This window comes from Drosophila albomicans, chromosome X (assembly GCF_009650485.2).
Source record: "Drosophila albomicans strain 15112-1751.03 chromosome X, ASM965048v2, whole genome shotgun sequence".
Taxonomy (NCBI): domain Eukaryota; kingdom Metazoa; phylum Arthropoda; class Insecta; order Diptera; family Drosophilidae; genus Drosophila; species Drosophila albomicans.
In genome coordinates, this window is record NC_047627.2 from 14402246 (window position 1) to 14429526 (window position 27281).

A 27281-nucleotide genomic window follows, 5' to 3' on the forward strand; every position below is an offset into this window, starting at 1 on the left:
TGACGCCATCTACCGTTTGATCGTAAAATGATAATCTGCAATGGCGCCATCTATCGTTCAATCGCGCAACAAAAGTCTGAATCGACGCCATCTATCGTTCGATCGTGCATTGCAAATCTGAGACGACGCCATCTATCCCTTGATCACGCAATGCTCTTTGCTATTTGGCACACCCTCAAAGTATGCATCAAAAAATTTACAATTTTGGCAGTGGTTTCTGCGCGCTAATTTCAAATTTTAATTTTTTAATCTATCAGACAGAAAATGAGAAATCTGTTAATATTTGATATACAAATTTTATTTTAAAATGGGAAAATTCACCGTATTTTGGTCACTTTAAGGTAACTATGTAATATATAAATATATATACATATGTATATATAGTATATATATATATCAATCTATATATATATCAATAAAAGAATATATTGCAAACAATAAAGTTACAAGGAAATTTTGTGTACAGAAAATTGCTTAAAATTAGGATATTAATTAGCGAAATTTCTATCCCAGCCATATTTTTGGGCTTTTTTAAAGGACTTATTGCTTTGAGTTTGTAAAGATGAACTTTGCTGGATACCTGTTGGTAAAAGTTATCCAAATTGCTCTTCGAAATGTCATTATCCATTTTATTGGATTCATCCATATTATTGAGTTCACCTGAAAGTTACAAAAAATAGAAAACGACATGTGACAACAGTTGCTGTTGCTGGTTCTTGTTAACATGCGTTTGGCGCGTGGGCCAAATAAATCAAGGCCAACCGCAACCGCAACGAGTTAAGCAACAAACTAGCAGCCAAACAAAATGCAGTTACTGTGATTTACTCAGCCGCTTTTCTCTTAATTTGCAACTGCGATTTCCCCATCAACATTGTTGTTGCTGCTTCTTCTGCCGCATAACATTTACAGAATTTGCTAAACAAACTTGAAGCCACCCCAAGCAGCCGCTCCATCAACTTCTGCATCTTTTCTGTGTCTTTTTGCCGTGATTCCTCGTGTTGCTGCACCTCAATTTTGTTGCATGCCACCGACACGTAAAGCAAGTAGCGACACCAGCGACTGGCAACAGCAACAGCAACAGCAACAGAAACTGCCACGCCGCAAGCAATGCAACTCAGTCTGCAGTCTCGTCTTCGCCTTTCGCCTTTCTCCTTCGTCCGTCTATCCTCATCGCCATCAGCATCTTTAGATGACTCTTCCTTCTCCCAATCTCTTTCTCTTCTCCTCTCTTCTTTGCCTCTTTCTCTCCTGTGCGCATTTGCTGCCATTGAGAAGTTGTTGAAAAATATTTGTTGTACGCAATGCAATGCCTGCCAGGCAGACAGGCGACAAAAACGTCAGTAACGAGATGAAAGTTAACTGAAAAAATATGTTAAATGAAACTAATAAAAATTACTAAAATATTTTCTATATACTTGTATTCTAAATAGGTAAAAAAGACAAGAATTATTGATAGTAAAATTCTTATTTTTTAAATTTTTAATTTCATCAGCTATTTGTTTTAAATGTAAGTTAAACAAATAACGAGTTATATAATATAACTGCCCATTTAATGGTAAAGATAATGATTGAATTATATAAATGTGATAATATTGTAAATACTTTACATAAGCACTAATTGTATTAATTCAATAATGTATTCACTAACCAATACAGAATTGACCCAAACCATTTATATAGAAAGGAAAACATTAACAATTGAAGTGTTAACCTCAATTCCACAATTAAACAAGTTAAATACTGAATACAAAAAATTAACCAAAAAAAAAGAAGAATCAATGAATTTGAAAATATTTAGAATTTCTAAAAGAATAGCACAATATATGTTGCTAGAAATAATTTTCTAGCTTTGATAACTTTTTAACAGTCTCTCTTCTAGCCTGCTAATCGATATATCTGCTACAATGCATAGGGTATGCGTAAGTCGAGCACATTCAACTTGCAAAATTCTTGTTGATTTGCAATTTGCAGCATTTAAAACACTTTGCATAGTTTCGTCGGCTGTGCGTAACGTTAAATGATTATGTGAGCACATCAGTGTGTGTGTGTGTGTGTGTGAGTGTGTGTGTAATATGTATGTGTGCCTGTATGTGTGTGTGTATGTGTTAGTTCATAGAGCACATCTTGAGCGGGCAAACTTTTAACTTTGGCACACAACTTACCTCAACTTTTGCTGTTGTAAAAATTTGTCAACTTTCTGCCCCATCTTTCTCTCTTTCTCTCTCCCTTACTCTCCCTATCTCTCTTTCTGTCTCTTTCTGGCTCGATGAGTGACTGACTGGCTGGCACGAGTCAAGTTCAGTTGCAAGTTTCGGTTGCAGTTGCAACAAAGTTGAGCCTCGTAATTGATGCACTCAAAGGCGGCATGCAAAATGTAGAAAACTGGCGCAAAAGGAGTAAAGAAGTAAAGAAGCAAAGGCAACTTGCAACTTGCAACTTGTAACTTGCAACGTTGGCAACTTTGGCGTGTCCAGCACAAGAGACGCACGTCTTGCCAGGTGATAAATTCCAAAAGAAACACACGCAATTTAATTGATTTGCAGCATTGAGCATTAAACGAATTTCCCTTACCACTCGAAAGAATATTTCGAATCGTGCGAGTTGCAATTAAAGATTCACTTATTTTGTGGCAGCAACTTTGCAGCATGTTCTGCGGCAGTAGCAGCAACAGAAGAAGAAGAAGAGCAGGCGACACAAGACAGAAGACAGCAGAAAGAGCAACATCAGAAGAAGAAAACTTGTGCAGCTGGCAAACTCAAATATGAAAAGACAAACGCCACACAATGAACAACGACAGACAAATCAAACGTGTGAGGAAGTGTGGAGTGCGGAGTGAAGGCGAGAGAGAGAGAAGAGAGGGGCAAAAGGTTTGCGATTGCTTTGGGGCATGCATAAATTTGGAAGCAGTTGAAATGTTGAACCAAAGCGAATTTTGCTTTGTTTTGGCGCCTCAACTTATGCAACACGAAGCAGACAATGATTTTCAGATGAGTCTATGCGACTGTGAAAGACCCTTTTTTTGGGTGTTACACAAATCAAATTATTATTAAGTGTGGAAAAGAGTAAGCGCGGGAGAATGACAGAGAAATTATTATACAAAGGTGTGTTATTGTAATGAAATTCCTATTAAGTGTGGCAAAGAGTAAGCCAGAGAAAGTATTGAACAAAGTTAACAGAAGAATCTATGTGAGAGTGAAAGACGCTTAAAGTCGGTTATATTAAGAGCAAGTGAAAGATTTTATAGAAAGCGAGTTAATAAATTAAGAATGAATGAAAGGAAAGAACTGAGAGAGAGATAATTAGTGACTCTCTTCAACAATGATATTTAGATGTGTTTCAAAATTATGATAAAGTGTAGTAGAAGAGTAAATCTAATATATTATGCCGTGCTATAAAGTTAGCAGACTCTTTGGCACATGGATTTTCGATAAGTCTATGCGACAGTGAAAATAAAATTATTATGAAGAGCAAGGAAGGAACAGAGAAAAAGGAGAGAGAGAGAGAGAGAGAGAGAGAGATAGTTACCAGATGCTCTCATCTATGTAAATAATAATAATACAATAGATAATTTAATTTTCATGTTAATTACGCTCTTTCTCTCATAATTTTTCGTCTATGTGTCAGTGCACGACCTTTTCACAATTTTGTGTGTTCTTCAAATGAAAATAAAATTATTATTAAGCGAGGGAAATATATTATGCTGTGCTACAAAGTTAGCAGACTCTATGTGCCATAAATACAGGACTATGCAATGATCAGGACTAGGAAAGCAGACAGCAAAAGTAACAACAGCAACAGCAACGGCAACGGCAACAAGGAAGTTGCAATAGTCGGAGCTGCATGCGGTTTGCGGTGGCATTTTACTTGCTGCATAGTTTCGCCACCAAACCAGCAGTGAGAAAGAGAGAGAGAGTAGGAGAGAAGGAGAAATGGAGAAAAAAAATAACAGGCTCAACTTGCGCTACAAAACCCACAAAAATAAAGAGACAGCGAGAGAGAGAGAAAGAGAGAGAGAGAGAGAGAGAGAGAGTGGGAAAGGCGACGACGACGACAAAGTATGGCAACAATGCATAACTTTTTGCCAGCTTCTAGCATGTGTACCTCTCTCTCTCTCTTCTTCCCTCTCTTGCTCCCTCTCTCTCTCTCTACTCGCTCTGTGCGAAAAATTAGAACCGCAAATCATTTTGAAAACAATGCATATGCCATGTCATACGAGTTCTCGTTCTCGGTCTCGTTCTCGGTCTCATTCTTGTGTCTGAGGCAGGCAAATAGCTAAAGAGTCTGTCTCTCTCTCTCTCCCTCTCTCTCTATTCTTGCTGTCTCCTGATGCATCCTTGTTTCTATGGCTGCTGCCCACAATCTGTCCAGGGAATTCGACAGCAACTTTGTCACATGACAAATATTTGAATTGCAATTTAAGGTGAGCTGCAACTTGATCTACTTTACTTCTATCGTGTTCTCCATACCTCTTTCACTTCGTTCTTTTTCTCGTTCTCTTTCTCACTCTTACTCTCTTTTTCTCTTCTACAGTGAAAGCTCTCTTGTCACTTTTAGAACGTTCAAGCAACATCGTTTAAAAGAGGAGAGAAATAGAGAGAAGAGTTCACTAAGGAAGTTTAAAAAATATATGTATAGCAATTATTAGTTATGAGGTTAAAGAGTAGCTTACTAAGCTCATTCATTTGTTAACTTTACTCTATTTTAGGCTAGCTTTTCTTGCGTTAGAGATTCGCAAGCATTTTTTGTTCAGCAACTCTATAAGCTATTCGCAATAAACATAATGTTTATGCTTCTCGTATTATTTAATAACTTTCAATTTATTAGCTCACTTTTCTATCTGCTTCCTCTGCGTCTCTCTCTCTCTCTCTCTCTCTCTCTCTCTCTCCATATTAAACTCTCTCTCTATATCTCTCTCTATTTTAAGCTTAAGCTCTTACTATAATGCTGAGTTATTTCGATCAACACTCCTATGAAAATGACCAAATAAATGCGCATTTAAGAACATTAAGAATACTTGCAATTATTATAGATATTATTTGATTATTTTCAATGAACGTACTTACATTTTCACTGGATTCAAAAGCAATTGCGGTTGTTTACGTTATCACTGCATTCTATTCCATATTATTTCCTTTTTATCAGTTTCCTTTACGCTATCCATAGTACTTTCTCCTTTCCTTCAAGTCTCTTTCTTTCTTTCTCTTTCTCTTTCAATTGCTCTGAAAAGATAAAGTGAGTGAAAAGATAGAGTGAGCTCTATGCCACAAAATAGTGTGGTATTAGACTTCAAAAATACCAAAAAAATATACCAAAAATAATAAAATAAATAAAAGACTGTTTTTGGTGTATCGATATACTATTACATTGAAAATATACCACATAGTATTATACCTAAAGGTATATTCGTAAAGATATACTAGTACTTTTACAATATACCAAAGAGTATGGACTGAACCCAAATGTCCTTCTGCCTGTTCTTTTGTAAAAAAGAATTGAAAATGTTTAAATTATGCACAATACTTTCTCCGTCCCTTCATGTAACTCTTTCTCACTCTCACCGTCTCTTTCTCTGTCTCACTTTATTTCTTTAGCAATTGCTCTGAAAAGATAGGCAATTCGAATAGATTGGTTTCTTCCCTTTTCGCCGTGGGCACTTTCAATAATTTTCCCTTCCTTTATCCATTTTGCGGTTTCAATAGTTTGTCTCTTAATCGATACTTAATCCGCTCCCCTCTCTCCTCTTACCCCCCGCTGTTGTTGCGTGTTTATAATCCTGTCGTCATTTAACAGCTTTGCGTGCAGCGAAAGCAACAACTTGCTGCCTTTGCTTCTGCTTCTGCTTCTGTTTTGTTTTCGCTCTGCCTTTACCTTTAGTTTGTGGCACACACACACACAGACACACACGCACACTGCAATGTGGCACATAGTCATACTCGCTGCATATGTAAATGCGAGCTTAACCCCAACCCCAACTCCAACCCCAACTCCATTCGCTGCTTCTCGCTGGCCGTTTCGTTGGCTGCTGCTTTGCAATTTAATATTCATTTTGAAAGAGGCCCATTTACATTTGCGCTTTTGTGGCACCTTTACTATGTGTGTGTGTGTGTGTGTGTGTACCTCAACATCAACGTCAACGTGCAGCACACACACATACACATACCCCACACACGTGGCGTATGCGTAATCTAAGCAAAGCTGCTTGCTTTTGTTTGACTTAATTCAACCGCAAGGCAACCCCAAAGGCTGAGCAACAGTTCACTGCCCCTTTGACTGCCTCCTCCTCCCCCCTCTCTCTGCTCACTTGCTCACTCTTGCGGGGTTGTACCCCAAAAATATGCAGCTGTTGATTTATAGAGACAATGAGAAGTTCCGTAGTGAATGCAATCATCGTAGCTGTTGATGTGCTGTGTGCCACAAAGCAGCAGCAGCTGTCCGTCTCCATCCGCATCGATGCAACACAACTCACCCTCTCTCTCTCTCTCACTCTCTCACTCTCTCACTCTTTGTGCTTGCAATCCATCGGTGAATGGACAGCACTTGGCTGACATTTGGCCTCATTGCTGCAGACAGCGCCGGTGGTGTAGTGGCGAGCATGGTTGTATCCCAAGCAGCAGATCCGGGTTCGATTCCCGGCCGGCGCAAACGAACGGCCAAAAACACACACACACACACACACACACATACACTTACACTTCTTTCTTCTCTCTTCTCTCTGAATGAGTAACAAGTATTGTTGTCGTTGTGTGTGTGGCTTTCCTTTTCTCCCGCTCTTCCTTCCTTGCTTGCTGTTTTTTCGTTGTTGCATTTTGCTGGCAAGTGCCTGGACATTGTTGTGTGTGCAACAGCAGCAAGCAGCAAAAGCAGCTGCACACTGCTTTCGCCTGATTTACTCTGTGAATGAAATGCATAATTCTTCAACTTGATTACTTTGCTTGTCAATGAGCCTTAAAGCACTGCGTTGATTTTAAGATTAATAAGCATGCAAAATTGCAACATTTTGATCACCTTATTAGCTGCCCACAAAAAGCTGCCTTCATTTTGTTTTCTTTGTTCAATCTGTTATGACATTCTTTGTGAAGCTGTTTACAAAGCAGTTCCTTCTTGAGCTATCCACTTTACTTTTACTGAAAGTTTCTTACTGTGGACACATTTAACTACAATGAATCAATGCAAATTTATTGTTTCATAATATATAGTTGATATGGGGCGACTTTTCCTTCAATGAGAAAGTTAAAATCATGTGAGCTCGACTGTGACCGCTTCAAATATACCAAATAAATATATCGAAAATACTCTACAAAATACCAAAGATTGTTTTTGGGTGTGTAAATATACTATTACAATGAAAATGTACCATTGATTATAATACCGAAATGTATATTGGTATATTGATATGCAACTGCAATAAAAATATACCAAAGACTGTATTTGGTATATAAATATACTATTACATTGAAAATATACCATATATTGATATATTGGTATTCTACTACTTTCATAATACACCAAAAAGTTTAATACAATATACCGAAATTTATAATAGTATGTGATATATTACTATATTCAAAATATACCAAAGAGTACAAAATGCACCTGATTGTCCCTCTGCCTGTTCTTCTGTTATAATACATCTAAAAAAAACTTAAAAATGTTGAAATTTAAATATGTTCGTATAGAATGGAATTGTCAATAAATCCATTTAATTAATTGTAAAATAATGCAATTTAAAATCAACTAGATGGCAGATACATTGCTTTGGATATATTTTGTACAATGTAAAGACAAATTTAGGATAATTTGAAATGAGTTAAAGCAAAGCTTAGGCAATGCAACAAATAGACAATGAACAACAACTCCTCGAGCAACTCTCGTCATTTAAAGTTAACAGAAGTTAACCTAATATGCGTCCTTCTGCTGCACAGTGGGCGATTTGGTCCCGCTAGCGGCATTAATTAATAACTTCTAAACTAAAATAGATATCTTCAGTCGGTTTTTTTTCACTGATCAGAAAAAAATCATAGAATTTTTGAAGTTAAAAAAATTTTTTTTTTTCATTTTTTTTAAAATTTTTTTTTTTTAATTTAAAAAAATTTTTTTTTAAAATTTAAAATTTTGTTGTACTTTTAATTTATTTGAACTTCAATTAACATATTTCATATATAAACTTTATCTAAAAAATGATGGGATGATGGAAAAAATGGGATGACTTCTGAGTGCAATACTAAAAAAAGATCCCTTTTTGGTACTAACACTGTGTCTAAAAAGTACCATAGTTTTAAGGCTAGCAGAGAATAGCAGTTGATATTACACATTTTGGACGCCACTGATTCACACTTTCGGCTAATAAAGGAGTTAGACTGGACTTAGTTGAACAAATTAAGTTCTACTCCACGAAAGACAGGTGTACGCTAATCCGGGCTAGTTGTTAATACACTGAATTACCACTACGTTTTATGAGCTACACATTTATAGACCGGTCACAAAACATTGATTTTTTTGAAAATACATTCCTTGAATATAATAAAAAACAAAACTTCTAACAAATTCACCAAAAATTGTAAATTTCCGAGGAACTCAAATTCCATGCGCGCAAAGAGAAAAAATTGTGTAAAGCTCTTCGCGAAATCATATGATGTGTTTGACCGATCACAGCTGATGATCAGCTGATCGTAGAGCTTTCAAAAAGCCTTTAAAAATCTAATCAAAGCATCTGCTATCGATATGTGAAAAAATATTAACGGATTTTTAAATTTGAAAATTTGAATTAAATGCCGCTAGCGGGACCAAATCGCCCACTGTGTGCTGTGCTCTGCAACTACTCAAGCAGCCCACGAGTTGCGTGTGATAAAATGTTGATTACGCGTCGCGTTATGCAAATAGAACTTGTGCATAATCACATAACTCAGTCAGCATGCAGTGCGAAGGGTTGTCGAGTGAGTCAGAGAGAGAAGGGAAGGGAGGGGGAGCAGTTGCTGGCCATTGAATGCGATGAAAACAAGCGACCAGAGTGAAGGACACAAAACACAGGCCGCAGGCAGCACTCTAAATGCGCTGAGCACATTGAACTCGACTGGCGACTGGCAAAGAAAAAAAAAAAAAAAAGCGCAGCAACATTTTACAGTTTGCAATATTTATTTTTTTTTTTTTGTGAGCTGACTTCTTAAGCCTGGCGACTATGCGCCGCAGCCGCCGCCTCGCGTCTCAATCGATGGCCATAAGTGTGAGCACAGAGGCGATAAGAGTCAAGGAATCGATCCATGCACAGATTGATGCAACTCTGCTCCTGTCCGCTGAGATGATCGCGGGGTCGGGTGACGCACTTAGCGAAGCACTTGGACGTGATGTCTGCCAGCAACTCCTGAGCATTCGCCATGGCTATTTGATGCTTTAGCTGTCGCATCAACAGCATCGTCTCGCCATCGTCAGCTTCCATTTTGTGAACTCGAAATTTATGTGAATACGTTGTCAGAATTGAATTTCTCCCCTCTTTCTTTTTTGTTGTTTATTTCTGCTCTTCGACAATCGATTGACAGCCTACTTTCCAGTCCAGTCTAAATCATTTCAGGCGTCTCTTCGGCTTCGATTCCCTTCTGGAGCTCGAGTTGCAGACGCCTGCCATACGCTCTGGCCACAAGATTAAACGAGTCCACATACCTGTCCATGCAGAGTGCGATGCACTTGCGTTCACCGTCATCGAGCTCCGTTTGCGGTTCTCGGACGCACTTGCGGAAGCATTGCGCTGAGAGCATTCTCAGCATCTGCTGCACACTGATCAGCGTCGTTGCTCGCCTGAATCTTTGTTGGACTTCGTCCTGCTTCGCTTCCGCTTTGCCTGTTTGACTAGCTTTGTCTTCCTGCAACTCCGTTGCCATTGCTTGCGAACAACTGTATGTGTGTGTGTGTGTGTCTCTGTGTGTGTGTGTGCGTGACTGAGTGTTGGTGTTGGTATGTGTCGCTCACATTCAATTTTACCGAGTTTTCTGTATTCCAAATCGTTGTTCTCTTCGTCTCAATACGCCTACTTCGTTTTTAATACATTTCATTTTGATTGAACTTTCTCGCTAAGTGCACACATTATTACGGATACGTAAAAGAAAATAGCTACAGCTCTAATTCTATTGCTTTGTGTATTTAGTTCACTTGCTACATATATTACGTATACGTTATATGATCATTTACAAGTCTACGCTTTCTTAATTATTTTTCACTTCATATGTTTTAGTCTAATACTTTTGTTCATAAATCTACTATTTTATTTCAATGAATTCAGTTGAATTTATTGTTCCATATAAAGTATATATTAGTACGTATACGTAATTAAGTATATAGTATCACGTATACGTAATTTATAGTTATGTATCTAAGTTTTGATTCTTGATGACTACTTTTCAATCTAATAATCTGGCACGTTCTAATATGCTCATTGAATTTACTATTTACATGCACTGGCCTATACTTATTACGTATACGTAATATGGAACGATGCAACAATTGATGATTGCTAAAATTTTGTATTATTATTCTACTTATTTATAAGTAATAATAGAAGTAATAGTAAAAGAAACTGTTACTACTCTTAAATTTAACTATATCCCTAAGACATGCAAGTACTTTATTACGTATACGCAATGTACAGCTCTACATTTATCTTTTGTATATTTTCGAGTTGATACGCAATCACTTTGTAATACACTTTTGTAATAACATCAAAGTTTTTTCTTTCTTTCATTCACTTTGAATTACGCATTACTTGATCTTCAAGTTTTCAATACTACTTTAATTTTAATATTCTTTACTACTCATAAATGCTTATTTAATGACTTACGCTGACACTTTGACTAGGGATCGCATTTATACTTAATTATGTATACGCACTGTGAAGCTGAGCTGTCGTGAATTCTTATTTATGATACGCATTACGTTTAAAAAAAAAAGAAAAAACTTTAACTGCTTCATATTTTTTTACTATTTTTGTGCTTTTTCTCTTGTTCCTTTGACATGTCCATCAAAGTTTGTGCTTTGCTGTTTGCTGCTCTGCGTAATTTTAATGTACACTCTTCTCTCTCTCTCTCCCTCTTTGTTTCTCTCTGTCTCTCTCTCTATCTGCATTTCTACCTTTTCACTGCCTCTTCTGTGTTTGTTGAGCTAATTGAACTGCGCTTCATGAAATCAACTCTCAATGCTGCTCTTGCACATTTCCATCTGACCGCTGACCGCTCGACTTCGCTTTAAGCAGTTAAACCGATTACCGAAATGAGCCACTAACTGAGATTCGTTGAAGCTGAAGCTTTAAGAGGCGCACAAGGACAGAGCCTACAGGTGGAGAGTGCGAGTTCGTTGTGCGAATCGAATGCAGATGGCTGAAAAGTCCGTTCTGTCACGTTTTATATTGATATTTAAAAAAGCAACAACCGCAGCAGCAACAACTACAGCAACAGCAACAGCAACAAAAGTAATAGCAATAATAGTAACAGCAATGCCAACATGCAACCCACAACAACAACAACAAGAAGAAGAAGCGAGCAACAACTAACAACTAACAACAAATGGCTGAACAAATTTCTGCGCATTTCCCATTTGCCACTCGCGACGTACGTGCCACGAGACACGGTACAGTGGTGCACATCTGTAACTTAACGAGCAAATATCCAAATGTTTACTGTCAAATAATTGCAATCCATTTATTTGCTTGCTTTTTTATTTTACTACAATTTGCTTATCTAACAAAAAAACGTGAGTAATTTCTCACTTTTTATTTACACTCTAGCTTAAAGTTGAATGTGTCTTTCAAGTTTTTCGATATTACAATATTCGCGTGACTTTATTAATGTTTAATGTGTGTACTAAACATCAACAAATAACTTGATTTACTATAGATGAGCTTAAGGTAAAATTTTAATAACTTTGAAATTTTCACTAAAATAAAGTTCCATTTATTTTGAGAGAGAAAATTGTATTAGAAAAATGTTGTTGACGAAATTTGAATGTGGGTAAATCTCTAGCGAAAATGTCGCCTGCGACACTGTAAAAAAAAACATAAAGCAAAACATTTTTTTATTTTCAGTAAAGAAACTTTTACTAACCTTTACTTATTTTTAAAATTGTTTCAGTCTGAATTTTTTCTCTGTAAATAGTGTCACACGTGACAAATTCCGTCAAAGAAATAAGCATGCATCAAAAAGGTATTAAGCAAAAACTGAATCTTACATGAAGGTAACAAATATTATATTTCAAATTATTAATCATAAATTTGCAAAATAAACAAAATTTCTTCACTATAAGAAATTTGTATTTTAGCAACTGCGAATCTACCATAATTATTAAATTTTATTCATCTGCGCCTTTTACTAATATTCGAATTGAAGAATTTATAGAAACAACAATACGGTTATCTACATATCAAAAGCGATATCTGTCAGTGCATTTGTTGGAATTGAATAAAAGTCAAATTCAAAATAATTAAAATCGAAGTATTCATAATTTTAGTATCATTGATGTCCAATAGTTTTTAAAGTAATTGAGATTATTAAAGTTTGCACTTTATTCCCACTGTCGCTCTCTAGCTAGACTGTGGAATAAAAGCCACTGCTCCTGGTATAAACCCATTGGAAGGCGGATGCAGACGATGGCGTCCACGTAGCAATGGATATGGCGTTGCCAACGCAAAGACCAATCCAAAGCCAAAGCTGAGGCTAAGGCTGAAGCTGAAGCTGAGACTGAGAGTGAAGCTAAAGCCAAAGCCAGCGACACGGCACGGAAATTGCAATTGAGTGCAAATTGCTGGTAGAATGGAAAGAGAGCGAGGAGGAGGAGAGTTAAAGACAACACCGAACACTGAAGTCGAAGTCGAAGTTGAAGTCGAAGAAGCAAATTTAACAACTTGAGTCGATTGTCGACAGTCGAGAAACGAAATGTTCTCCTAAATATTTCATAGGCTGCAGCTCGTAACTCGCCTCGAGTCGGCGTATGAATAAATCTCGACGAGATTTTCGTGACTGGGACACCCACAAAAAAAAGCCCAAGCTGACTTTAAGAGAGGAGAGAGAGAGAGAGAGAGAAGAGCCAGAGCGAGAGCGAGGAAGTTAACTTTAAGGCCGATAAGCAGGCCGGCTGACAGCCTTTGGCTTGCGACTTTGATACTCGCAATAAGGTAAGTAAACAAGTGGGTCGTCACGCCTCCCATTCCTCGCTTCTCGACTCGACGCGACTCGACTCGACAGTTACAGTTACCCTAGAGCTCCATTGGCCCATACGCACGCACAATAACAAAACAGAAGTGAGGAGGAAGAGATGGAAGAGGAGCAAGAGAAGAGGAGGCTTCACTTAATGCCTGTCTCTCGACTCTCGACTGCCGGTTCCCTTTCCCAGATGCTTTTCATGCGGCCTTTGTTTGCTCTCGACGTTGTGTCGATTGTCACGTTCGCGGCGCGATTTTTATCGCGCACAAAACGTTTAAAACGCAACTTTAATTTAAGTTACTGCAAAATGCCATCAACGTCGCAACTGCAGCTGCTGCCTCATTTTATGCACAGCGTCTCGCCAACGAAATTATAGAAATAACTGAGTGTGTGTGTGTGTGTGTGTGTGTATGTGTGTGTATGTGTGTGTGTGCATACACTTCTAGACTATACAAATGATTGACTGACAAAATGATAAGCTAACAGCAGATTGCTCTACTAAACTTGGTATATTTATATATATATACACTGTATTTATATGTCATTTTGATTAGCTAACAATACAACAGAGAAATATGGTATAGGGATAAGAATTTATTTTAGAAACTTGGTATATTTAAATACTATACAGTATTTACAGTAGTAGAACTTAAAAATAGCTAGCAAATAATATAGATTGACTGTATAACTTGTAAATAAGTAATTATTTAAGTATTGTCTGTATACTAAACTGTGCCGCCTGCTTTCTGATAATTGGTATATTTATATACTGTATGCACTGTATTTATATGTCATTTTGATTAGCTAACAATATAACAGAGAAAGAGTGTTGAGCTTGTTGACTTTTCACAAGATATGGCTAGGGGATAAGTAATTATTATACATATATTATTATTATATAGAGACTTGGTATATATATATACTATATATACTGTATTTTCTTGCCATTTTGATTAGCTAACAATATAACAGAGAAAGAGTGTTATGCTTGTTGACTTTTCACTAAAGATGGTTTAGGAATAAATAATTATTTGAGAAACTTGGTATATTTAAATACTATACATACAGTATTTACAGTAGTAAAACTTAAAAATAGCTAGCAAATAATATAGATTGACTGTATAACTTGTAAATAAGTAATTATTTAAGTATTGTCTGTATACTAAACTGGGCAGCCTGCTTTCTGATACTTGGTATATTTATATACCATATATACTGTATTTATATGCCATTTTTATTAGCTAACAAATAATAAAGATAGAGTTTAGAGCTTGTAGACTTTTAATTAGAAATAGCTAAAGACAGTTTAGAACTTGTTGTCTTTTAGCTAGAGATAGATCGAGGATAAGTATTTTCTTTAAAAAGGTGGTATATAAGTTTCTATACTGTATTTATATAACAGCATATACTATAATTACGGTAAAAATTTGAAATTATTATTTAGCTTTCAATAGGTAAACAATATTTACTATATTTACAGTCGTTGCTAATAATACAAGTTGCTGTAAGTAATTATTTCAGTACTGTCTGTATTATAAACCTTGTACTTTCTTATACTTGGTATATTAATATACTAAAGTATACTCTTTAAATAATAATTAGAATTGTATTTAGTATTGTGTGCATTTGAATCTCATCAGCTTGCTTGCTTCTACTAGCTTTAAAGTATCTTCGACATATTTTTATTACATTTTCTGATTTTCTATTTCTTTGCTGACTTCGCAGTTAACTGTTATTTTTTTCGTCAGCAAATTGCTAGTATTTATCGTATTTAAGCAAATCGTTACTCAAATTAAATTCCAATCGCATGGAAATTTTAATTTTTGACAACTGCCTGAAATATTTGGGACAATTCAATTGCAGAGCAGGAGACAAGCTCACTTTGTGTCTAAACTGATTGAGTGCAAGAAGACAATTGAAGTAATTAGTCCTTTGTTTGACATTTCATTATATTCATCTATCTGGCCAGCCGCATTTAAAATTATACCCTGCAACTTGTAGGGATTAAAATGTTTAAGTATGACAAGTTATTTCTTTTATATATTTGTTAGTTAAGAGACTTGTTAAATGGATTTTATATGAAATATACTTTAATCTCTAATTCGAAATAAACATCAAACATTTACAGGGTATCTACTAGTCTCACGCTATCTCTCTCTCTCTTTGTTGTTGTTCTGCTAACATTCGCTTAAGTCATATCAACTAAATTGCACATCAGAGTTAACACTGAATGCTTGTTATTGTTCTCATCCTCGTCGTCCTCGTCGTCATCGTCGTTATCCTGACTGTCCTTAAATGTTTTAATTGGAATTTACAAAGTGACAAAACTGAAATGACAATTCGACAATGGAAGCGAGCTTCGACTCTGACTCTGACTCTGACTCTTGACTGCTCAACAGCAGATTACTTAAGCGATGCACCATTTACATACGAAATGAAAATGAAATGATAAGCACGTGAAGGCAAAGGATGCAAAAAGGATGCTTATGTGGACATGACAGAATGAATAATGTTTTGATTGGCATTGCGATTGCCAAGGTGAAATTTTAAATTTGTCCTGTGAATTGTGCAGTTTGTTATCGGATCGCAGCGATTATGTTTTCATTTTCTGACTGTCACATACCCTGCATACACATGAAACTGAAACTGCAACTGACAAGTGACTGACTGATGCATTGATGCATTGACGGAATTATCTATGAGTAGCTTTTTGATGCAAATGTGAATTTGTAAAAGACAGCAAGTTGAGGCGAATTTAAGGCTACACCTCTTAAGTTTCAAATTACAGTTTTGTAATCAAATTTGCATCAATCGTCAAATCAAATCGTCAATATGATTTTATATTAAACTGCTCGGATTGTATATGCCTTGGTTTCGTAATAAAACATACAAGAAAGCTACCATCGAGTGTGTTCGACTATGAGATACTGGCTATCAAATCTATCAATAAAAGTAAAATAGAGCAATATTATTCTTAAAATGCATCAAATTAATATTTTGGAAAAATACTAAAATATACCAAGGGATATATTTGGTATATATGGAATATTTGTATAATACTACACTCCAAGTAGAGCGGTATTATTTTTAAAATGCAGCAAATTACTATTCTGAAAATATACTGAAATATACTGAAGGCTATATTCGGTATATTTTTATACTACTACGTTCCAAGTAGAGCGGTATTATTTTTAAAATGCAGCAAATTACTATTCTGAAAATATACTGAAATATACTGAAGGGGCTAAATTCGGAATATTTATATACTATACCAGATTGTCAACCAACTTAAAACAATATCAAATAAAATGTATTTCCAAGTAATTTCTAAAATACAGTTAGATATGTCTGCTTCTTCCTTTGACATATATTTTCTGTATGCACCAAAGTGTAATACCCTTCTACCCGGGTATAAATAGAGCCGAGTTTATCTGAATTACGACAACAGCTGGACTTGAAATTAATGCAGCTTCGCACGTGTGTGACATATATTTAATTATGAATATAAATATATTAATGTGGTATATACATATATAGTATATTTATATACTATATGCGTTCATAAATGTAAATGGCGAAGAAATGCGTGCATTCAATGCGTTGATTAAAATCAGCGCCAAAAGTACGTAAAAGAAGCAAGGCGAGCAAACATTGAGCAGTGAAGAGAGCAAGAGGCAAGAGTTGTAAAGGGTTGGAGAAAGAGAGAGAGAGAGATGGAGGGAGAGAGAGGGAAACAGAGAGAGCGAGGCAGCAGCTGCTGACTATCGAAACGAGTCGAACACATGCAGTGCGTCATTTATGCGGGCCAATACACGCACACACACACATACACATGAGCACACACATCGGTAGAAAGACAGACAAGCAGAGAGAGAGAGAGAGAGAAAGAGAGAGTGGGGGAGTGAAAGAGAGGGTGAAGGGAGAGGGAGACCAGTGCACACAGCTGCTCAGGTAAATAAGCTGCACTTTAAAGCAAACAAACAAAAACAGCAATGAACCACAACGCAGCACCGCACCTCCACCTCACCTCTCCCCTCTTCGTCTCCCCTTCCCTGCAGCACATTGCAGCAGAGACCCAAACTGGAAGCGTGCCCAATCTCATCAGCCAGACTGCGGCGCGCTCTCTCTCCCACGTTCTCCCTCTCCCTCTCTCTCTCTGTTGTAGGCCTGTAAAAGCAGCCAAAATGGCGTTCAGCTCATGAGTGTGCGGGTGAGTGTGTGTGTGTGCATTTGTGAGGTCGAAGAGGAAGAGAGCTGCGAGCAGGCAAGTGAACAAACAAACACGACAGATGGACGGACAGACGGACAGACGGACAGACGGACGAATGAACGGGTGAACATAGAAAAATATTTTAATAACTACTCGTACTCCATTTGCCGACCAAATGTTTTCATTAGCCAACAAAAAGAGCATCGTCAGTTGATGTGGCCAACAAGCTGGTCAGTTAAGTTAACAGCGACAGCGAGGGACAGAGAGAAAGATAGAGAGTGAGAGAGACGGGGGAGTTGCTGCAAAAATATGGTTAGAGAGGGAGAGAGAGATAATAATAATCGATTGTCTGTTGGTGAAACTTGCATGGTACTTTGTATATACCCTGTAAAAAATGATAGCAGTGAGGTAGCTTCTTATGTATGAAAACAGAGCAATGAACCAACTGTCAACCACTCAAAAATCTCCATAAAGCCTTAAGTGCAGCTAATTTGATCTAATTTGAAGCTTAAGTGATTGAATCATATTGTTAAGTTTAAACTCAATCATAATTCAGAATTTTGTCAATTGAGAATGAAGTGATATAAATCTGATTGAAACTACATTAATTTTTAGAGAACTTCTTTTAGCAGCTTTTGTCGAACAAAGTTTTGATACCGTTTCTTATTTAAAATTACAGCTTAATCGATTATATATGTTAAGCCTCAATTATAAATTAGCTAAGTAAAAGCTATTTATCTTTATATGGCTTTAGTTAATGCGGAGCTTTAAAGCTGCTCGAAGCTTTGCTACAGCAGATTGAAAAACAAACAGATGGATTAGCAGTTTATTAACATGCAACTTTAGGCGAACTTTCACTTAATTAAAACTTATTTGGGCTTCCATTGCTGTTTTAGGAGCTTTAAAGCCGATTGAACTCTCTAAAATGCTTTCACAATTGCATAAAGCAACTTAAGGTAATATTATACCAAGCAAAAGCTATTTAACTCTTGAAGAGCTTTAAAGCTGCTTGTACAATTAATCGAACAACGAGTAACCCTTTACGGAGAGGTGTGTGTTTGCAGCATTGCCATTGTCATTGTCAACGTGGCCTAACATATGAGCGTTTGTTCCTCCCCCTCACTGCTGCTCTTCCTCTTCCTGCTCTCTATTTGGCTTGTCCACCCGATCGATGCAAACAACATTGTTATTATTTTTAAAAGTGATTTTCGCGTTCTCCACGCAGCTGTGCTCGTTAAAAGCACAAACAAAGCCAGCTTCGAATGCGACTGCGACTGCGATGGCCATGACGATGGCGATGACGATGGCGACTGCAGCTGGACCACGACCTGGATCAGCAGCTGGATTCTAGAGCGCTATCCTCATGACTTCGTCCGGCTCTCCTCGGCCCACACCGCTCTACAATATGAGGCAGGCAATCCACTTGCCAGCCGCGTTGTAAGTCATTTATTGAAAATCCCACTGCAGTCAGTTGTGGCGAGGATGTGGGAAAGCAGAGCAGAGCAGAGGGGAGGGTGGACACCTCCCTCTGGATTGGGGAGATTGGGTTAAAGCTGAACGAATGGCGCGCCCTCGTCGTTCGTCCTCGCGACCAAGTATGACAAACAATAGCCAAATGGCTTTTTCCTACAACAACAATTTTTCAATATGCTCAAACAAAATGACCGAAAAGAGTTGGCTCGCATGTGGCCAAACGGACGGCAGGCGGAAGTTGTGGACAGTGTGGAGGGGGAGGCGGAAGGCGGAAGCAGGCGTAGATTGGGTCACATGGCCACATTGTTGTTGTTGTTGTTCTGCTCATCGTTCTTGTTGTTGTCGTTATTGTTTTTATTATTGCGCATTGTGCGCCGGCTGTTGGACTGACAGTCGACTGTCCTCTGTCCTCTGTTGGCCAAGGCTAAGAACATTCGGCTGCTCGATTGTCGCTGTCATTAAGTGAGCATAAATGCGACAACAACAATCAAACAAACAACAACAAGTAACCAGCAACAATAACAACAACAACAAAGCGGAAGGCGCAAACAAAGCTGAACCGCGTTAGCTTTTCCCCTCTCCCATCTCCTGTTTCACTTCTTAGTCTGGCCTTGATCCTGTTCCGGTTTCAGTTTCAGTTTCAGTTCGCTGAATGTTTCGCACATCTGTTTGTGCTCATCGCTTGGTCGCTTCTTCTGCCTTTGACTATTGTTGCTGCTCCTCCTCTTCTCCTCCTCTTTCTACTCTGCTCTTCATTCTACTCATTACACTTTCTCGATTTTGAATCCCACTATCAAATCATCCCTAATACGGTTATTATTCCCTTCAATTTTCCTCTTTATTTAATCCCTAATACGGTTTTTATTCCCTTAAATTCTCCTCTTTATGTAATCCCTAATACGGTTATTATTCCCTTAAATTCTCCTCTTTAAAGCTCCTATATTAATGATATTTTCTCAAACCTTATAATGATCATATGCTGTAGCTTCATCGTTTCCTTTCCGACTCTATTCCTCCCTTCCTTTCTGCTATTTTCTTATGATTTCCTACATAGCGAGACCCGCTTTTTCAGCTGCACATCTTTACTACACTTTTAGCTATTTATATTTTTATAGATGGATCTCGAATTCTTTTTACTATATGGTATACTTCGAATGTAATAGTATAACGTTATACCAAATAAATGCTTTGGCATATCTTAGTATATATATAGTATTGCGATAAGATACTAAAATATAAATATAAATATAAATTTATAAATATATAAGTATATATTTCTTTGGTATATCGGTATACTGCTACATTCAAAACATACCGACGCTTTTATTTGGTATATCCATATACTATTTCATTCAAAATATACCATAGAGAATATATACATATATACTTGCTTCCGCTTCTTCCCCAATTGCCCAGCAGCATTTTGCCAGTTTCCCTCGCACTTCTCTCTGGTGCTCTGTCTCTCATCCTTATTCGACATTTTTCTCTCGCCATTCCTTTTGAATAAAAAATTGTCAGGGAATAAATTTTAATTTGTGACATTGGTCAGTTTGTGCCCCAACAGCTGCAGCTACAGCTGCAACTGCAGCTCCAACTCGAAAATTGCGATTGCAACGACAACCGATTTCAATGGCAAATGGGATGATGGCGCAACATGAACAATGGGAACGACGAATATCACATGAGAACTGGAGAATTGGGGAGATGACGAAATTTCAGGGCGGATTTTTGGTAGGAAGTTGGGGGGAATTGGGTATTGGGTAATATGGGGATTGATGTCGGCTTTATGTCTCGTTACGCCATAACGTTATGTTCGTTGCGCTGCGTTGACGTTAACCTTATTGTGACACATTTGAACTTTCGGCAATGCGATTTCGATAACGATAGCGAGAACGTGAACGATGACTATAACGACAGCGATAACGATAACAGTAACGATAACGGTAACGTTAACGACTATAGCAATGACAATCAACAATCGAGAACGTTGTCGCTTCCGTTTCAATTTGACGACCTCAGCAATGCAAACAATATAAAGAGTTGATTATATACCGCAATAAATATATATTATACTATATTGTTTAACTGTTATAAATCGTTACCTAGCCTGACTTTACTTTAAATAGTTTATGAGGCTCTAAATTATGCGTATCATTAAAATAAATACATACATTAAATAAAAATTATATTTTCCCAAACTTCATTATTTCCTTTCCTACTCTATTATTTGTTAACTTAAAGTTGGAAAACAATATCTAATATAATACATAATAACCAATTGAAAATGTAATTAGTAAACAAGTAAATTATAAATTATTAGAAGAGTAATTCAAGTAAATGAATCTAGTTGGTAAAAAGTCAGCAAAAATCTTAATCAGATTAGATAAAAGGTAAATTGAGTTAGTTGTTCTCTTTCCTTAGATTACTTTTCATATACATTTTTTAGGTTCTTATTGGTTTTAGGTTCTTTATTGTTGTCTACAACGATTTAATGGGTATCTGTGAATCAAGCGTACCCCAAATAATCTTACTCAACAGTAAATATTCTTATTATTACAAAACTAGGTAATTGCAATGCAATCGATAGTTATCGATAACATGGAAATGCAAAATTTCAGTAAAATTAATTACAGGGTAGCTATGAGTCAAGAACTAAAGCTAAGTGCAAATGGAGTAATTGGCAAATGTTTTAATTACTGCCAAACAACTTAATTGCAATGTAATCGTTAACTGCAAGTAGTTATCGATAACATGGGTATTCAAGACTTCAACAAAATCAATTACAGGGTAACTGTGAGTTGAGCACATCCCATGAAATCGTTCTCACCATTAACGCAAAGTGTATTCGAACTAATTGGCAAATAGTCTAATTACTACGTAATTGCAATGTAATCGATAACTGCAAGTAGTCATCGATAACATGGAAATTTAAGATTTCAACGAAATTAATTAATGCTTACATTTCAATTCATACATTGCCAGAAATGTATATGTCTGAGACGTTTGCAGCTCAAGGCATCGCTTCGCATAATGTTGAAGCATATGAAATGCACAAACACAAACACAGAGACAGAGAGAAAGAGAGAAAGAGAAAGAAAGAGGGAGTCAGAGTTGAACAGATTGCATGCATAACTGCAGTTTGGTATGTAAATCAAATAAATGCAGTATTATATTCCATTATGCGAGCCTTGGGGGCAGTCGAGTCAGAAGTTTTTGGCTTCGCTCGCCAAGAAGAGAGGAAAGAGAAGAGCAGAGAGAATAGAGAGAAGAGGAAGAAAAGGCCACACAATTGCAGCACGTTGCATTTTGCGTGCTAAACACAATGGCAGCAACTTAAAGTCAAGCAAACATCGAACTGAAATCAACGCGGGGGCTGCAGGAAAGCACCGATGAATTCTGGCATGCAGAGGGAAGGCACGAAGTCAGCAGCAGCAGATAAGGGGAAGAAGGAGGAGGAAAAAGCACATTAAACATAATCATGGCCACATAAATATGAGAGTAGTTCCTGCCTGTCCTGCTTGGCTGCTTGGCTGCCTGCCTGCCTGGGTAACTTTATTGATATTTGATTAAAGGCAACACACAGCCATAGCCATAGAAAGTTTGCATAGCAAATAACCTGAGAACCGTGCACTTTCTTCAAACCCACCGAAGCCAGCCAGCAGTCAACATGGCACCACCTCCGACCTCTTCTCCGCCCTCCCCTCTTCCCTCTTGAGCTTGATTTGTGCACATTTCGTGGCACTGATAAATCAATAATGTGCCTTGCACCTCATTATAATCAATAAATAAGTTGACAAACAGCAGAGCCACATTATGCTCAACATAAATATATATACTGCATATACTGAAAATATACCAAAATGACTGCTTCGAGCTGAAGCAGTGTTTAGTCTGACATTTTAGGTTTAGTCATTTACTGTAAACTATGAAAATTGAATGTGGCTTAAAGAAAAGTTAAGTACTCTGATCATATTGTGCTTCTATTATAGTGTTAGCTATTGGAATTTGTGAGTCGTTTGTAAAAATACTAAATATTCTAAAGGCTAAGCTACAAATCATCAGCAGAAATGTTAAATAATTAAGTTGAAGAATGAAATGAGAAATGTCTGTCAAATATATATCAAGTTTATTCATGGTGATAATTAGAATATTAAAGGCAAAAAAATATATATACTACATATACTGGAAATATACCAAGTTGAATGCTTCGAGCTGAAGCAAACTTTGCTTTGTTCAGTCTGGCATTTTAACTTTAGAAATTTGATACAAACTATTCAAATTTAATATGATATATGTACATACATCAAAGCACTTGGATCATTTAGTATATTGTGACTCATTTAGAAAAATACTGAATGTAGTCTGCTAAACTACAAATTATCAGTAAAAATGTTAAATAATTGTAATTAAGTTGAATGAAATGTGAAATGTCTGCTTAAAAAATTGACCAATTTTCATCATTTTAATAATTTGAATTATAAAAGCATATGTTAAATATACATACTATATATACTAGAAATATACCAATTCGATTCATATGGTAAAGGCGTAAAATCGTTCAGTAATATTATGATATCAAAAAAAGCTTAAATTTAAGGAATAAATGAATTCAAATTGCAAATCAACTTTTCTAATATGAAATACCATAAATTATCTTTGATACTAGATAGTTTAAGCATAAATACCCTGAAAGTCAATGTCGATTTAGAACGTACATACGCTCAGTGGAAATATGTCAGTGTTAGACAAACTCAAACTCAAAGTGTGTAAAGTGCTTAATGATTTGAAGAGCACAATAACTTGAGAAATTAACACAAAGCACAATGAATTTAGTTTTGTAATTGAATAGGGAATTTAATTGAAATTGGCCACACTTGAGCTGTCAAATTGCAATGGGAATGTTGTAAAATATCAATAAAGCACAAATTTATAGCGTCTCTCTGTGTGTGTGTGTGTGAGTGGGTGTGGGTATGTAGTGTGTGTGTATAGACATCCCGCAGGCATTTACATATGTAAGAATCCTTTTTGCAAAAAGACTCGTAAATAAAATTTGCCTCTGTCAAGCGCAAACGATGACGAGCTGACGATGTCCCTGCAAATACCATAAAGAAATTGTTGTCGTTGTCGATGTCGTTGTCGTTGTCGTTGTAGAGCAAGAGTCCTTGCTCGAGTCGGGAGTTTGGTAGGCCACACACTCTAGTAGCAGTCGACAATCGTTGTCGTCCTCAACGTAGTAGCAGCCGTAGTAATGCTTGCGGCCAGCAACTGCCAGGAAGCCCTATGAAATGTTATTTATTGGAATTGTGTAATAAATGTGACCAAAAAGTGCACAAGACATGCACGAACTGCACACCACACACAACATACACAACATACACTAGACAACAGCAGCATAAACAGCAGTCAGCAGACAGCAGCAGACATAAAGCAGCAGCTCTCTCTCTCTCTCTCTCTCTCTCTCTCTCTCTCTCTCTCTCTCTCTCTCTCTCTCTCTCTCTCTCTCTCTCTCTCTCTCTCTCTCTCTCTCTCTCTCTCTCTCTCTCTGCACTGTCGAGCACAAACATCCGTCCGTTTTGGGCCAACTCGAGTCTCTGGTCTGTCTGGTCTCAAGTCTGTCTGTCTGTCAGCCGTAGGCTGATTATATTTCCTTTAACTAAATACTATACGAGAGAACGTATAATTTATTCATTTGCTTTAATCTCTTGTCACTGGCATGATTTATACCTTTGGCATTTCTTTGCATGCTTCGCAAATATTTATTCTTTGCAATTGCAAAATTGTTGCTCTTGCTTACAATTTCTATTTGTTATTATATCATTTTAATCCCTAATCGCTTTCGCATTATTTATAAACAAAAATCATGCAATAAAATTCAAATTGTCGATTTCTTTTCTTGATGCTTTTCCACTTGTACTATTCGTATACTTGATATTTTTCCCCAATTGTGCCAATCTTTTTACATGACTGCATTTAAGGACGAATTTCCTCTACAGATGAATTCCTCGCATTGAGTTATGCGATTGGGTTTATTATATGCATTTCCTATCTGTGCTGTTATTTGCTTGTACGGATTATTCACTTAATAAATAAAAAGCAGAACTGTGTTAAAGCAATAAACATTACGTTTCTGTTTACATCTTATTGGGCACATTAAGTTACCTAAGATTCTTTCTTCCTCTTAAACCTTTGTTTGCTTAAAAAACATGTGCTTAAAGTTTATCGGTTTAAACACATTGATTTTTCTAATAATTAATGATTAACTATTAAATTAAATATAATATCCTCTCCCCTTCTCTTCTATCCGTTTCTCTTTTCTCCTTTTTTATTTTCTTTTCTTTCCTGTTAAATCCTTTTCTTTTGATTTCTTTCCTTTTCTTTTATTTTCTTTTCTTTTCTTAACTATAATTCTCTCTGTCTTTGTCATATCATCTACATTAAAACGCATTCATACACAATCTTCCATTACAACATTTGCTTCAGTTCGTTCAAGTAAATCATTTCAATCAATTTTAATTCATTGCATTATTTTGAATAGCAATTAAATTCATTTCGTTGCATTATCATCTAATTTTAATTGATTACATTTTAATTGCATTATCTGTATTGTGTTCTCATTAGTCTCTATTTATACTTGTTCCCAATAGAGTAGAAGGGTCTTATAGGCTTTGGGCGTAGCTTTGTCTCCGAGAAATGAGAAATGGATCAATCCATAATTTGTTTTTACGACACTCGTTATACCAACATACCAAATACATATTTTGGTATATTTCAGTATTTTTTCGGTATATCAGTTTGGTATATTTAAATGATAATACTCCATTGTTTTATTTAGCGGGTATTAGACACCAATATAAATACATACTTTGGTATATTTTAGTATTTTTTTCAGTATATGAATTTGGCATATTTAAGTAAGAATACTACATTGATTTATTAAGCTGGTAATATACATTCAATCACAAATATAAATACGTATTTTGGTATATTTCAGTATTTTGTTCGATATATCAGTTTGGTATATTTAAATGATAATACTCCATTGTTTTATTTAGCGGGTATTAGACACCAATATAAATACATACTTTGGTATATTTTAGTATTTTTTCAGTATATGAATTTAGCATATTTAAGTGAAAATACTACATTGTTTTATTAAGCATGTAATATACATTCAATCACAAATATAAATACGTATTTTGGTATATTTCAGTATTTTGTTCGATATATCAGTTTGGTATATTTAAATGATAATACCCCACTGTTTATGTATATAAATACATACTTTGGTATATTTTAGTATTTTGTAGTATATGAATTTATTATATTTAAATGAGAATACTACATTGTTTTATTAAGTCACAAATATAAATACGTATTTTGGTATATTTCAGTATTTTTTTCGGTATGTGAATTTGGTATATTTCGGGTATCTGACAGTCGAGCGCACTCAACTAGTTCCCAAATTGTTATTAAATAATTTTAATTAAGTTCTTTGCCATTTATTGCATTTTAATTTAATTATTTTTCCTGTATTTGAGTTTCTCTTCTTTCTTTCTGCTCCAACTCTTTATCTACCATCTGCTTTAACAACTTTAGTGCGTCTTTCACGAGACAACAGAATGGTTTTCATTCCTCAGTGTCATTTCATAAGCAGCTATTAATCAATTTGCAGTTAGTGAAAGCTCTACGCAGGAGTCAATTTTCGGGGCTAAGAAGTGGAGTAAGGATTGCTTCTTGGATGTGTGTGTGTGTGTGTGTGTCGACTTAATCGCTGAGCTGATCGCTCATTTAGGCAAAATACCAAAATGGCAAAATGGCAAAATGGCACTCGGAGCTTGGAGCTTGGAGCTTGGAGTGCTCAAGTCCTCACAATTTATGTCAGCAAACCGACACGGACTCATGCACTCACGAACAGCTAGCAAGAAGAAGAACAACAACAACGACAACTACATCATCATCATCGAGTTGAAACGACCAAGAAAACACTTAGCTAAACCCAGACCTCAGACTCCAATCCCTCCCCTCACTCCCCCCTCTATTGGAGACGTAGGTTATCCGGTTATCCCTGTGCCTAACTGTCGGGGTATTCGAGTTCTCAGGTTGACAAAACGGAAACAGGTCCTTTGAGCACCGACGCTTTGACTTTGCCTGCTCCACCAAGTGTGGCAAGTGGCAAGTGGCAAGTGACAAGCGCACGTATGCAGCAGGACACTCTAGAAAGAGACAGAGAGAGAGCGAGTGAGAGAGACACCCACATCACATGTGAATTGTCTGCTCTGTTTCTCCTCTCTTTGCTGTTGTGTGTTGTCTAGTGTCGTGTTGTCTGCGTTGCACAGTGTATATGTTACCGTTGGGACTTGCCCCCCTCCCCCCTCACCAGCCTCGCTTGCTTGCTTGCTTTGGGGACTTTGCCTTTCTAT

General features: G+C 36.6%; 1 long non-coding RNA gene and 1 other non-coding gene across 4 annotated transcripts in view; one reads left to right on the plus strand and one right to left on the minus strand.

Annotated features, from left to right (window-relative positions):
• Positions 1-417: 417 nt before the first annotated feature.
• LOC117577681 (uncharacterized) overlaps positions 418-27281 on the minus strand; it is a 43425-nt gene continuing 16561 nt past the window's right edge. The window contains exons 3-5 of one of the 3 annotated variants that reach the window (XR_004573296.2): positions 6691-6912; positions 5064-5219; positions 418-1359 (exon numbers count right to left, since the gene is read on the minus strand). This is a non-coding gene — a long non-coding RNA (uncharacterized LOC117577681). The remainder of the gene's footprint in view (positions 1360-5063; positions 5220-6690; positions 6913-27281) is intronic. The other 2 variants (XR_007955695.1, XR_007955696.1) reach the window with 2 other exon arrangements.
• On the plus strand, positions 6570-6641 carry Trnag-ccc (transfer RNA glycine (anticodon CCC)). Its single transcript has one exon. It is a non-coding gene; the product is annotated as a tRNA-Gly (tRNA).